The sequence below is a fragment of the Haliaeetus leucocephalus genome, unplaced genomic scaffold (assembly GCF_000737465.1).
Source record: "Haliaeetus leucocephalus isolate CR32 unplaced genomic scaffold, Haliaeetus_leucocephalus-4.0 Scaffold984, whole genome shotgun sequence".
NCBI lineage: Eukaryota > Metazoa > Chordata > Aves > Accipitriformes > Accipitridae > Haliaeetus > Haliaeetus leucocephalus.
The window spans coordinates 2,874,891-2,889,890 of record NW_010973420.1 but is presented as its reverse complement, the minus strand read 5'-3'; the positions used below and the strand labels follow the sequence as shown (position 1 = coordinate 2,889,890).

At 38.9% G+C, this 15,000-nt stretch overlaps 1 protein-coding gene across 2 annotated transcripts in view; it reads right to left on the bottom strand.

Moving 5' to 3' along the window:
* VGLL4 (vestigial-like family member 4) overlaps positions 1-15,000 on the bottom strand; it is a 90,989-nt gene that overhangs the window by 47,383 nt on the left and 28,606 nt on the right. The gene's annotated exons all lie outside the window — the stretch shown is intronic.

Sequence of the window (15,000 nt, the reverse complement as noted above, 5' to 3'; positions counted from 1 at the left end):
TGTTTGAAAGCAAGGGGAGGCGGCGGCGGAGAGCCCGCACAGCCGGGCTCTGGGCACAAGGGGCCATCTCAGAGCCGCGCCTGGCAGGAAGCGGGGCTGCCGCTGCCCGGCGGGAGGAGGAGGAGGACGAGGAGGACGAGGAGGACGAGGACGAGGAAGCAGGGGCTGCCCGGCCAGCCCAGGGGCCTCCTCTGGACACGGGGCAGGAGCCGACCCACCGCAACTTCTCGGTCGGGCTGCTGAGCAGGAGACCCGAGCGAAATCCAGCTGTTTAAAATCAGTTCTCTCTCTTAAACGTGTTACTTAATAGCCTAGCGTGGCCTCGGACGCATCCCAGTACTGTTAGCAGTGAAAAATAATGCTGGTTTACGGTAATGGGACAGAACGGCAGGTCTGGTATGATAAAGGCAATTAAACATTAAAGAAATGAGGTACAGCGGGTACATCTGTACGCATACAGACAGGCACTGTGTACTCACATGCACACACCGCTACAATTCAATCGGTACACTATTACGTTTGATTTTTTTAAAGGCTATTGGCAGTTAAACTTTGTGTCCTGGATTTTTAACAGCTGCTAAAGGTCCGGTTTAGATGACACAAATGACGGAGATCTTTACAGCAGTTGCTCTCATCTCAGGATGTGGTCTGCCCTTCTGCAGTCTGAACCTTGATCACAAAGACTCTAGCTGCTTATACAGATGTGTACGACTCATTCTAAGAGGGCAGAACATCTGTAAGGGTGGAAGCATGTGCTAACCTAACGGGTATCAGTTTGCATTTCCTGTGGCTGATCAGCACCTGCAAGTCTGATTTGACAGACAGAGAGAAATAAATACTGGGGAGGTTTGGTCTAAGACAAACAAAAAAAAGCTAATGGAGTCCTAATCTTCCCTCTGCCCTCTTCGGCTTGGAACATAACTCATCCCTCCCTTTCTGGGATGGAGAATTTTAACGGTACACACAAGAGCAGACAGTTGGTGAGAACCAGTAACAAACTCATTTCCACCTTGAGAATTTCTCCCCTCTGTTAGGAAGGGGAAGATACTACATCAGAGAGGCAACTCATGGAGTGACATTTGGTCAAACTATTTTGAAAAGTACTGCTTGAATGCTCTGGATATTTCAGTGAGACTAGGTAATTTACTTAAATTTCCTACTGATAAATAGGAGTAAGAAACTTATCTCCAAGGAAGATTCCCTGTAACCCAAATAAGGTTTCTCCTCACTTCAAATACATAAAGTAGTCCTCTACATTATCTACCTCTATGCTTCAACTGAAGGAGAATCTCCATTAACAGTGCTGAATTCAATACAGCAGGAAACAAATTACCTGAAAGGAATTCTGCATTGCTGGGAAGATGAAGGTCAAGAAGCCTTTTATTGATTATTTATATGCAACAAGGGCACTCTCCTAATTGGAAGCGCTATTCATCTTTAAGACTTTAACATGGCATAAAAACTGATGGGTACTTAATGCTGAGGTAACGGTACATTTCTTGGATGGCACCTAATAAAAAGGTTGCCAGGGTTTTTTTGCCTCACAGGATTTGTTACCACAAAAGCTGCAACCACACCTCTTCAGACCAAAGTAGTGCATGGTATTTTCTAGAAAGATAAATGGCTTTAATAAAGAGAAGAACATTATGATTTTTAAGCAGAGGGACTAGAAGTTTTACACAGCAGATCATGTTGTACATACTCAAATTCAAAGATATTCTATATGAATGCTTCAAATTAAACCAGCCATTTAATAAAGGCATCAAGAGAAGTCTTAGCCCTTTAAGATATAAACTGCAATAAAAATCCATACCTACAACATGAACAAAAGAGGGGCACATTTCTTCAGCATGAAACACAAGTTTCTTACGTAACTATGCCACAGCTTTTGGGGAAAATATTTCTGCTATGTACAGTTTTTAATATAGAGAGCATCCCTGAATTTACAGCAATACAACACACTTTATGGATGCTTGGGAAGGATAAGAAGAGATAAGTATTTAATTTTTCCAATTTAAAATACTTGAATTTTTGCAGGAAGTGCAGGTGACAAGGAAGAAAAAAAAGCAATATTCTAAACTTCTTTAGAGCAGTGGTCTACAAGACAGGATTTGCACATAGCATGTTAGCTACACAAGAGCATTATAGTTCAAAGTCCAATATAAATTCCCCTCAATATTCAAAGATATGTATTTCTTCAAGTTGTCAGGAAAAGCAAGGTGGGGTATTGTCTACAAATCACTGACTGCTCAGTAGTGCTGTCCAGACACTAATAAAGCAGTTAAGTCTTCTTTATTAGACCAGTAGTCACCGGTCTACAGGTTTTTAGACGGTAGTGATCGCTTTATCATGTGAATGGCTTTCAGCAGTACGGTATACACTATGATTAACACCTGTCAAATGTTGCATAATGAACTTAGATGCTTCACCTTAAATAATAATAAACTGGTACCAAACACTGGGAGCTTTATGAATTTCTAAATTAAAATATCTATACTGAAAATAAGGCAATGCCTAGTGAAAGAATAGGGGGGTAAATTATCAATGTAAATGTATCTCAAGCATTCTAAAACCAAAATCCATTCACAGGAAGCCTTTCTTTGAAAGAAAACAGCTCAACAAATTCAAGTCCAGCAGACATTAACCTTAAATAGGTTACAGGGTCACTGTAAAGTACTCTGTTCCTGGCAGCAAAGAATTCCCAACTACTTGATTCGAACTGCTGATCATCAAAACACTTCACCAATTTGAGATACCTCCCATTGAACTGAAATCAATAATCAATGCATCAGCAGCTTAGATGCAACATACACGGAAAAACAAGTTATTAACATCACCCCAGGACCTTTGTTATAGTTCATTCTGTTCTTCTACATATTGATGGTTGCAAACACAATTATGTGCTGTAGTATCTCTGCTTCATATTAGCTAGAGTACTTCCCATAAGACTGCACACATGTTTCTTCTGTAAGGCAGATAAATACCCAGATCTGTATATAAAATATTTGAAACACTGGCACTTTTAACACAACAGCATCCCCTAGAGGTAACTGAAAATCCACACGTGTCTTTCTGGATCACTCGACTTCACATCCAAGTACATTAGATTTGATTCCAATTATCCCACATAGCAGATGAGATCGTTCAACCTCTTAGTGATCTTCTGCTTCACTTTAATACGAAAAGGAAATTCAGTCTTCACACAAGAATGTCTTATCACAGAAGTATTCTGAGGCAAGGAAAGCAAACGAGGGGAAAAGAAAAAAAAAGGGGGCAGTTCTAATAAGTAGGTGAATCACCATTGTCAAAACTAGGAGGCTAAAGATGTATTTTGACAGCTAGTCCCTGCATTAGGGTGAAGTTTGACAAGATTTCTGTGCTGCTCTTCTACAATTCTCACAGTAAGAAAATATCAAAACTCCTCCTCTTGGAGAAAACAGCGGTATGCTTACAAAAGTAGTGTGAAGCAACTGGTGCTGTGGCCTCAACCATCTACACTCCACGTGTTTTCTTTGAACTGGCTTACATCTGGTCAGATGGACCAATGTCCCTGGGCAGCTGGAGCACATCAGGGACACTCTTGCTGCACTTCTTTCAGCTTCTTTTCATCTGAACAGAATCTAGTTTATGGCTGAGACCACTGTGATGCAGACCAAAGAAGGGCAATCAGGAGATTCACTCTGAAAGCGAACATCTGCCCCCTAAAGCACTGATGCAGATATACCAATGGCTGATGAGAAGAACAGAGCATTTTTCCAATTAAAAAAAAGCTTGAGAAACTTACCTTTTCAAAGAATTACAGTGCATGTTATGAATGTAGTAAGTTACTGTGTCATTGGTTCCTAAATAGTGATAAAACTTTTCCACTATAAAAATATTAGTCCTGGCTTATTTGAGCAATAATAGGACCTAACAAAAATAAATCCTTACAATTGTGTATTATTTGTTTACCTGAGTTTTTGCAGGAAAAAACAGCAATTCCTTAATATATCACGTCCATAACATCAGATTTGACAGTGAGAGTTTATATCTTTTTTTACAGCGCTTAAACATATATTGAGCTATCTTAGAACAAATGTTTTCAAGCAAGCTACTATGGAGCACTCCATTCTGCCTCCTCTCTGCTGTCCTCAGCCCTGTCAGTCTTCTGCCTCTCTGCCCCCGTGTCCTCCCCTTGTCTCTCCTTACTCTCTTTTCTCCCATGCTTGCCACTGCCTCAGGCAGTAGCACTGAAGAGCCTGAGAAAACAGTTTTGGTGCAGTTTTACTAGCTTGGTCTACACTCCATCCCACACAACATCCTTCAGTGGGAAAGTGCACGACACCGGCCAAGAATCAACACCACAGAAGAACAATGTGCGAGCCATTCACTTGGACACAACTGAAATTTCACCCTTGATGACAATCAGCAAAGAGGAACTATTTCTACAGGGACCAATTTTGCAACCGAGAGAAAAAAAATACAGTCTTTATAGAGGCGAGACACACTGATGTAAGGCACCATACAGTATTGCTCAGTATAATTCCATTTTTTAATGGACAAAAATATCTGTTGCAGCTCCTGAGGTCAGACAGGCATCGATGATACACCACCTATTAGCTGATACCTCAATACGTCCCAAGAAGGAGGTGGAGGAATACAGCAAGAGTACTTAGATACAGGCTTTACCTTCTTTCTTTAAGTAAAAAATGAGCAAATTTTAGTTAACAGCTGCTAGGTGGCAATGTGCCTGAAGGAAAAATACTGCTTTTCCTTTTTCACACACTCAACTGCAGAGTTGCTGCATATATCACCTCGATTTTTATTATTTCAGTTAGAATACATTTCACAGAAAAAAGTAAACAAGAAAATCTCATTTAAGCAAGATGGGGTGTTTTCTTTTAAATACATTCAGATATGATAAGGAAATACAGTTAAAACATATTAACATGCAGGAAGTTCAGAGATGCATGATAAGGAAAATGACATTTAAAGTTTCTTGCTGGCAGCTATCTCAACAGCTGTGCCTCTGAGATCCACATAGAACAATACATAACTAAACTCTTTGCTCAATGAGTCAGATACCACAAAACGTACCAACTTTATATACGTTTTACGAAGCATTAATGACAATTGCACCAGTGAACAGAAGATACCAAAAATACACATTCTTCCAGATCACTTTTTTTTTTTTTTTAAACGTAGAGGTACATTGCAAATACATTTTAATCACATCAAACTACCTTCTCCTTTTCACAGCCTTAATAAAAAAAAAGAATTAAAAAAAGGCCAAAAAAAAAGCAAGCCCCACCAGGTAGAACATCTCTGAACTGAATCTAGTGCACGCCTTCTTGTTTCACCTGTCCTTTACTAGCTAAAGGTTTCAACAATATGCCAGACATTATAGAACACAAGACGCTTTCGTTATTATCAGTGGAGTTCCTCGAGACTGAAATATTAGACTTATGCCCAATATTAAGTTGTAGCAAAATAATTCATATATTCTCTTTCATTCTTGTTGTACCCTAACTTATGCAATCCTGCTTAAAAAACAAACATAGTAATATCTAGTAAGGAAATCAATTTATGAGTGTGCATGTGTACTTGACTGCATGCATACTTATAAACTGCTATGTAATCCAAGTTATGAAGCTGTCTATTCCCTGAGGGACCAAGCCAGCAGGCATCTTGGTTTCAGTTCCCTACTGGCCTAATAAGAACAGAACTGCCAGGGAAACAAAAAAATATACTGATGCCCAAGAATATCTAGAGTTACAAGCTCTTCTAGGACCCAGGAATGGATGGTAATGGCTTGTCTGGACTGGGAGCTGGATTTTTTTTTTTTTTAAATGTTTAGCTGTACTGCAGTTCTTATTCTGTATTACTTTTAAGATATAGAGATTTTAAAAAGCATATCACTGTGAATGTAAATAAAAAATTCAGATCACTTATTTGTAAACATGTAGCAATTTAGAACCAGCCATTTCATATCAGATCAAAAAACTATAAGACATTAAACAACTCAAAAAGCTTTTGGTTCATTAAAGCCTGCCCTCATCAGCAAGAATGCTCTCCCCCTGTTTTCCCTCCATCACTTCCAGAAAGCTATTTGTCTCCTACTCCAAACTAAAAGCACCCTTCTATTGTACCATAGACCATTTTCACAAAAGAAGTGAGGAAAGGGGAAGAGGTCAGAAAAGGCAGGGACCAAGGCAGGGCACAGACAAGACTTTACTGCAACTCTCACTTGGTTTTGGTGGTTTGTTGGGGTGGTTTTTTTTGTGATAGTCACATTTAGCTCTCTGGGTCAAAATATAAAATGGGCACAGAAGGTAGTGTATGATGCCTCTGGCAGGTACTTCTTGTCTCCAGAAAGAAGCAACTGGGAATTTAGGAAGCAGCCCACTTCGCTTCCACCAGTTGGATCACACCGACCCAGAACACAGCGTCACCTTCGATTACCTTCTGTTCTCTTACTGTAGCACAAAAGCTGTAACTCCTCATTGTTTCAAAGCTTAGTGTGTTTTTAAAAGCTTTTTAATGAATGGAGAGCAGGAGCATGCAGAGTACACATTCTGCTGATCTTTCTAAAATTAAAATAACTACTTCACAATTGCCAAAGACTGCAGGGCAGTGGAGGCAATGAACCAGGTGATTACTTCCAAGTTCTATGAGGTGAAATACAAATGAGAAAAGTGTTTTCAATAGCACCTGATTTATCTTGACCTTATTCTTTGACTGCTTACTCAAACTCAACAGCAGGCTAAGAATATCAGGTTTACCAAGAATATTTTTCATTTTTCAACAGTACCTTGCAATTCACAATTTGCTGGTGTTTTTTAATTCTCTTAAGCTGGGCTGAGAACACTTTAAAAATGCAGCTAGAATACATAACAGATAACTCTAGTTTATCTAGGTTGAAAAATTGTTATTTGCTAATTAAAATCTTGATAATCTTTCCTGTTATTTGCATACTAATTTAAATTTCTGAAGGGTTGATTGTAATCACAAACATAATTTATCTTGAACTACAAAGAGTCTTGAACACCATCAGAGCCTCCAGATGCAAACAGTGAAGTGTTAACTTTGCCATGCCCTAATATTGTGTCAACAGGGCAAAGAAAATACTTTATTTTTCCAATATTAGAAATAAGAAGGGGGGGGGGGAGAAAAGAAAAAAGAAAGAGAGTGTATTAAAGAAGAAAAGCCAACCCTAAGTCAGCTTGATGGTCAGGCATCTAAAACGCTTGTTACTTAGAAAAGTTAGGAGCCAGACCATGTTTAGAGGCTAGATTTCAAAATTACTGTGCATATCCCTCAGCTTGGGAAGAAGCAAATCCAGTTTCAAGAAACCACTAATTACAGGGTTTAGAAATAAAGCAAAGAGCTCTAAGATTGCTAAAGTCTTTGAAAAGATTTCCCCTTTATAGCTAGCTTGGCGAGACATAACATATACTCACAGGGCCTAATTCAACTTGGATGTCAACGTATGTAAATCTACTTAAGTGTCTGGAGTTGACCTCGCTTGCACAAAGACTGAATATTAGAGGCAACACAGGTAACAACCTTATAAATGAGATAAAAACATGAATCCCAATGCTTATCTTGCTAAGAACCATGCAGTAAAATCAATTACAACTTTTGTTACAAAACAAATTAATTTTGGCTTTTAAACATTAAAGTAATTACTTATCCTAAATGTTAGGATGAAAATGTTAATAAGTACCTATTACAGAACCCAATTATATAACTTGCAACCTAGTACTTCATTAAATTAAAAAAAAATATTTAAGTTCTAAGACTATTCTTTTCCAATTGAGGGTCTTGTTCTCGACTATTTAAAAAGTATTTGATCTTAATAAATTATTTTACCACACTTAAAAAAAAAACAAACAACCCAACCCTAAACACACACTCACTTATCCCAAACTGTAGTGCTCACAAAAAACCCAGATACCCAGAGAACAGGACCTTTGCTCGAGATGCTGATGGATCTGTTGTCCTCTGGATCGAGTAGAAGAAAACAAGAAAAAAGAACCACCACATTCAGCTGCCAAAGCGTTGCCCTTGCACTGTTTAAAGTAGTAATACAAGAAAGAATATGTTTTAACTGTATATGATACATACACACACACGTGCATGTGTGTAGCATTCGTGGAATGTGAAAATCTGTATTAATTCCACTAGCTACCACAGAGAATGCCCTCGCTGTCCCTACTTACAACTTTACAGGTCTCAGAAGAAATAACAACCCCATCAACCCCTTTAAAAGGGAAAACCTTTCAAAAGTTGTCAGCCCTCCCTGTTCCAAAACACAAACACATCAGCTTCAAAAGTTCATGCTCTCACACCTTTACAAGTCCTGACAGTGAATGCTGTGGCATTACTAGGAAGCTGAAACCCTACTTTTTCCAATGGATCAAAGTTACCATTTCCATTCCTACAGGTACACAAGGTAAGATGTTTTTCCTTCCAGAAAGGCCATTTTTAGTCTCAAACACAAACCTAGAGACTGCTGAAAATTCTCCATTGAAAAATAGTTTTGATGGAAAACAATGCTAGTTTTTTCTTACTGTGCTTTTTTCTCCCTGCCCCCCAAAAAATGGAAACAAGAATTGTTTCAGATTTTTCACATTTTACATTAAACAAAAGACACAAACAAAAAAAACCCAAGAGTTTTAATTATTTGTTACTAACTTCCAGCCTTCTGACAGAACAACAAAGTATGGGGAATTGTATTTGCATGTATTTCACATCTCTTCCCTCTCTGCACAGCTGGCACAACTCACCATCTTTAATAGAAGAGATCATTGTACAGCACGGAAAGTGTAACAGCAACATGGGGCTTCCAAACTACAATGCTCAGCAAGGCATTTCCAAACCAAACGTTAGCTTTCGATTTACCATAAAGAAGTCAAAATATCCCTTTGATGAATGCTGCCCATACCACAGATTTTACTCAACACTATGTGGAATCACAGACAAATGCTGCAGTAATTAGAGAGTGAACACTACCAGAGCAGAAAGCTTTGTCATTTTTTATCACTTGTTTTTAATCCAGTTTTCAAGGAAAACATTTGTTATACAACCATACCTCCTGTCACTCTCCTTACCTCAAACTTTGAAATAGCGGGCAAGTTTCAATCATACTTCAAAGACAGCCAGAGTCCTCAAAGATAACTGCACTCCTGTCCTTTCTCTGCAAACAGTTGGCAGGGAGCGTAGGAGGACTGACCGCAGTTAATGCCACCACTTGGGGAAAAGCAAGAACTCAGCTGCTGTCCACTCTGTTTGGTGGCAGCTGGCTGGACGACAGCTCAGCTGAGGGTCAGCAGGAACACACAGGCTAACCCCAATTACTGAGGAGGGAAAACAGGTAGAGAGGAAAGGATCAGAACTATCAATTTTTTAATGACAAAAAAGGACTTGGGCATGCAGACATATGGGCACATCAGGTCTCTTCCCAAGACTCATATCCACCAGCCCTTCAAGTCCTGACATTCAGTGCTTCCCAAACAAGACAAATATTCTGCAACATCCCCAAAATTTCCTCAGTCTTTTAAAGTGTTTCCCATCTTAACATCAGCTTCCACTTATCTACAAGCTTCTCTCTCTCCTTCCAACAATCTCAACGCCTTTGCTCAAGATATGTTCTCTAACTGCCCTAAATTCCATCCCTCTCTTCCTGCACTAAGCACCTACTTTTCTCATCAACCTCAACTTCCCGATCACCCCAGAGTCTCCCATCTTCTCTCCCACTGCAGCTTCCTAGCCTTTCCCAATCAAAGTGTAATACTTCATAATCCAGGCCTTAAAATTCACTCTGACTTTTCACCTCTTATACCAGCTGCAAGGCTTCTCTAGTTCTGGTTGCTACCAATCCTGTAGCAACAGGACAGGCCTAAGCACACACAATACCAAAAGATAAACAATCATGAGGCACTGATACCCCAAAAACAAAATGGCAGATCACGCTTTCAGCTTTATACCACCTTATCCCTCTCTGTGTTGGTCCTTTGCCTCTTCACTTTTTATTTCCTTTCTCTGAGCTACAGGTCCTCTCAGCTAAAGGAATAGGGACTCAAGATAAGCAACATCTGCTTATACTAACTTGGTAATATACCATCTTCTTCCCAAAATGCTGGGAAAAGGCAGAGTCATCCTGGATATAATGGAGTCTACATACTCCTCCTCCAAGAAGAGGGGGTAGAAAAGGCATTATTTTATGACAGGGCTGGTGGCTAAAGAGGAAGGGGTCCTAATGGTCCCAGCATCTCCTTCCGATAAAGACTCCATTGTGGATAACATTCCCCTGTAGACAGATCCCAGCTCCCAAGCAAGAAAAAAAAAAATCACCTCAGTAGGAGCTCAGTGGAGCAGAGACTTACTGTCTAAGCCCACCTAGCCCTCACACATTTCTTGCTCAATAGACTGAAGAATATCACAATGTACATTTCTGGTTTTGGTATCATATGAGAAGCCAAACAGTTACTTCCTATAATTACTGCTCCTATTCCATTCACTCTCCACAGCTCACACCCATTAGGCTGCTGGTGTGTTGGTCACTCACACCTGTAATCTGCTGTGGTCAACCAAACCTGTCCTCTTTACATAGCTTATCCTGCAGAAGTAAGCCTAGAACACCCTCTTAGGGATTTAAAAAAATAGAGGCATAAACCACATTTATCAAAAATCTGCATGGACTTGTACCTTGAGGGCAGGGGAAATAAAAATAATCTTTTTTAAAAAAGGCAGCTCTAGGTCAACAGCATGCAACAATACAATGCATCACTCCAGCAGGCACAGTGTTATTGACAGAGAGCAAACTTTCTTCCCTTACACCTTTGCAAAAAGCTGAATTTGTGAATGTAAAGTTCAAAAGCACTAGTCTCATGGAAACCAACATCTTGAATTCACTATCCTACAAAAATATAATGAGATGTTGCATAAATCTCATTTGCTTCTAAAATGCTGCCTAAATCTACCTCAATTGACGTAATGCAGGTCATCAATCTGGGTTGGTAACACTTTAGATCGACATACTACAAAGCATTCGTTATACAATACTGAATCTCACCTGGCTGGAGAAGTTTGTAATACCTGAATGCTATCATTCCTTTTCCTTTTATGCATAAAACACATATGAAATATGATGCATTACTGAAACAAACGTTTTCTTTCAGAGAAACAGAACATGAAATTTATTAACATTGCGGGGTATCTTATACGTGCAAGGGTCATCAGTGTGCCTTACAATGAAAAAATTGTATAGGCAAAAAACATTAACCACACATTTTCCACACGTGGCTTGTAAATCTGAAGACTACGTACAAATGTAGCATGCTGGAAGTTTGTGGTGATTAGGACTGGTCCCAGTGGTCCCCTTATTTTCCATACAGCGATGAATAGATTGCACAGAGACAACAGTATCCATCTTGTATGAAAATACTATCTTACTGCTAATGGTATTTATACAAAGTGAACATCCATCTATCTCAGGCCTGCAGTCAGAAACTTAAGAAAAATCACCTTTAAAAAAAAAAAAACAACAAACAACAAAGATGACATTTGCAGTTAGCAGCTTTTTTTTTTAAAAAAGATTCATTTCCACAACAAAGCAATTTTTTTTTCATAATTACATCATACAAACCCAAATGAGGATCCTAATATCACTGCAAACGTTATTAGCAAAACCTAACTAAGAATATGAATGCATTAATTAAGACATAGGTAATGACCATACATTAGTGTGGAACTGGAATTAAATTGTCCAGATATCCACTGCACAGAATTTACCACACCCTGCCCTTTCACAGACCTACAACTTGGCAGGACAGAAAAGACATTGTACTTAACTCTTCAGTTTTGCCTTCCACCCACAACATAAAATTATGGCTCACACTTACTGTATCAAATTCCATTTTGGAACGTGGTTAGAAACGAAAACAATCCAGTCCCATTGTGAAATAAGGCAGTAGAGAATTACTAAGTTTTACAATAAGGCTAAACTTTTCCTAGACCTTATTTCAGCAGAAACATCCTGTTAGTATGACACCATTCAATACAGCACGCATACATAAGAATACAATATGCAAAGCAATTTACTATACAAAATACTACTATTTCCCTACAGACAATTCTTCGAAAAAGAAAACATATACTCTTTATCAACTCTTGTTTTAGGATTGCCAATATTTACATTTAGAAGAGGAACGGGAGTCTTTTCTTGAAGTGATTCTTATGAGACAGGACAAAGAACCCCATTTAAGCATGGTTACTGTGGCTTCAAGATAGACTACATTTTCAGTCATTCACAAGTGCATTTTTTTTGGAGGGCAAAGGTAGGGCAAAAGCCTAATTACGTAAATCATATTATTGCCAGAAATTTGGGGCTGCTTGTTTCCAGAAGTTAGAGAAATTGAACTGTCATATGAAAATGATTGCTCAGCCTGGGTCAGGACAATTAAATAAGGAGTCATATCGTTGGTCTGAATTGCTGGTTTGTTGAAACGATGATAAATGAAGAGACAAATAGACACAATATGCACCAACAAGCATTTAAACCATGCACGAAAGTATGATACTGTATCCTCAAAATCAAAGGTTCTCCATTTACAACCTTAATATTCAGCATAACTGAGTTTATGTCAGTCTTGGTAATCAGTCTAGAAGCAAGACTCCAACATGCGTGAGCAGCCCCGACTAGAGCGCCCTATGAACTACATGGCACTGAAATACACACACACATACCAGAATGAAGTCTGGTTTTGCCAGTATTCTTAGCTGAGCAGCTTTTCTTTGGTTTTGTTTTAAAAGAAGATGTAGCAAAAAGGTTACAAAACATAATTAATCAAAAAGCCAAAAATCCTGAGCTGGAGGTGTTCTATTCTTTCCATTACACGTCTGAAGAAGCTGTTTTCAGGATGAATCATTTTACATATGATTTTTAACATACAACAGTGTTTCAAGAGTATCACAATGATTGTAAAAATCAAACACTCGCAAGACAAAAAGTGCCAGGAAAAGGATTTTTTGGGGTAACCCTGATTTGCCATGCTTACACAGTTGTACTGCATAATCACATTTGATTGCCTTGCAGATTATATTCCCACAGGACCTCACCTCGTTTTGTGTAAGGAAAGATTTACTGGCTCTGGTCCTGAATAATGATTGAATTGAATCACATCAAAGAGGTGTTGTAAAGATTAATTAAAGGTTTATGAAGCTCCGTGGCAGTACAGTGATAAGTGCCATACAAAAATCTACAACGAACTGAATAATCCTGCCTGTTGAGCTTTGTTTGAATAGTGGGCAGAAAATAAAGTTTAGGCTCCACACTAAGCAATGCAGAAAAAAACCACCCAAATATCAAATAGTTCTTTCAGTAGGCACTGTCCCTCTCAGTAAATGAGACTAAGGCCTTACGTAAAAAATAGCTTATGGTCAGGAATCCTCTATACCATGCATTTTAACATAGAAGCTGAATTTAATCACTGTCCTCAAAATTTCAAAACTTCAACACCGTATTTCAGTATATATGATTTTCCTAACAGGGCAAGTTAAAAGGAAAGAACCACCCCCAGCACTATCCCCACTACTCCACAAAACTAGTACCCACAAGGATTAACAGTGAGGCTGAACTACTTATATCCACCAAATAAGCAAAATGCTTACCAGCCCCTTCTGTCTTGTCCCCTTTTCAACTCATTGTATCGCTCTCTCTGCCTGTCTGATCTCTGATGCCAGTCCCACTTCCCTGCATCAGTTTATTAAAACAGAAGTGATGTGAAATACATTTCCCCATGCATGCTATTGGCTTAATTAAAAATCAACAAACAAATAAATAAAACCTTAGCAATGTACAGCTTAGTTAAAGAGAGTTGATGACCTATTTTCATTTTTTTTGGAAAGGCTTAATTTTATTTATCACATGCTTTATTCAAGAAGATATTCTACTGAATCATTCCATGTTCTTAAGCATATTTTAAAATACACTTTCAGCAGTGCTAATCAGTGGAATAAGAACAAAAAATGTTAAAACTGTTTAAAACAGGAAAAACTCAAATTATTACTCTTTTTCAATTTTCAGTCTAAATATGCACAAATCAAATCCTCCATGAAACAACGTTAAGATCCTGTATCAAAAAAAGCAAAGCAAATATTGCCACCAAAATTAATCCTACAGGCTGTAATGGAAGAGGATTAGTGAAACAATTCACTGCATCTCCTGCAAGTCAGAATGTATTTGTCACACCAAGTAATAAAACCCTGCGATGTCTATGCACATGTTGGAACCACGAAGTACCATGACAACTATTTGCAATTAAAAGAGAAATGCAACAAAACCAATAAACAGTCTCCATTTCCCAGCGTTTTATCTCTTTGAGTCCTTCCTCTGCCAGTCATTTTGGTGGTGGATTTAAACATCTAAGTGGTGAAGCTGCACCTAGCGAAAAAAAGCAATCCAAAAAAGAGATCTCTACACAAAGACAAACTGTGTTCCAGCTGTCCTCTGCTGAGCTGCGTAACCAGCCCCAGCTTCAACTCCCAACACGTTTTCCTTGGCTCGTATGGTGCTCTGCCAAAATGAACTGACAGCGTGCACTTACCAAACCAGCTCTAGGGCAGGGCGAGAGCGCTCCTCTACAGCTGGAGAAAGCAGTTAAACCCTTCTCCTCTACAGTGATATCACACACTCCTGTCCACACTTGCAGTCACATGAAATGCAAATCACAAGATATGTGGATGAATAACTAACAATTTAAACCCACAGCACTGGAACTGAAGAAGATTTCCAAGTATTTCATATATATGTCTTAAGAAAAATAAAGTCTAGCAGAGATATGACCGTGCTGGCATCGACGGAACAAAATCCTGATGTGCCCACAACAGTATTTAAGTTTCATATTTCCAAATATGATGACAGACCACGTAAAGTAAGTGAAATAAGGAGACACCACTACTGAAAAACTAGAACCTAGCAGTGACCTTGCCCCTTCCCCCCCCCCCCCCCCATGTCTT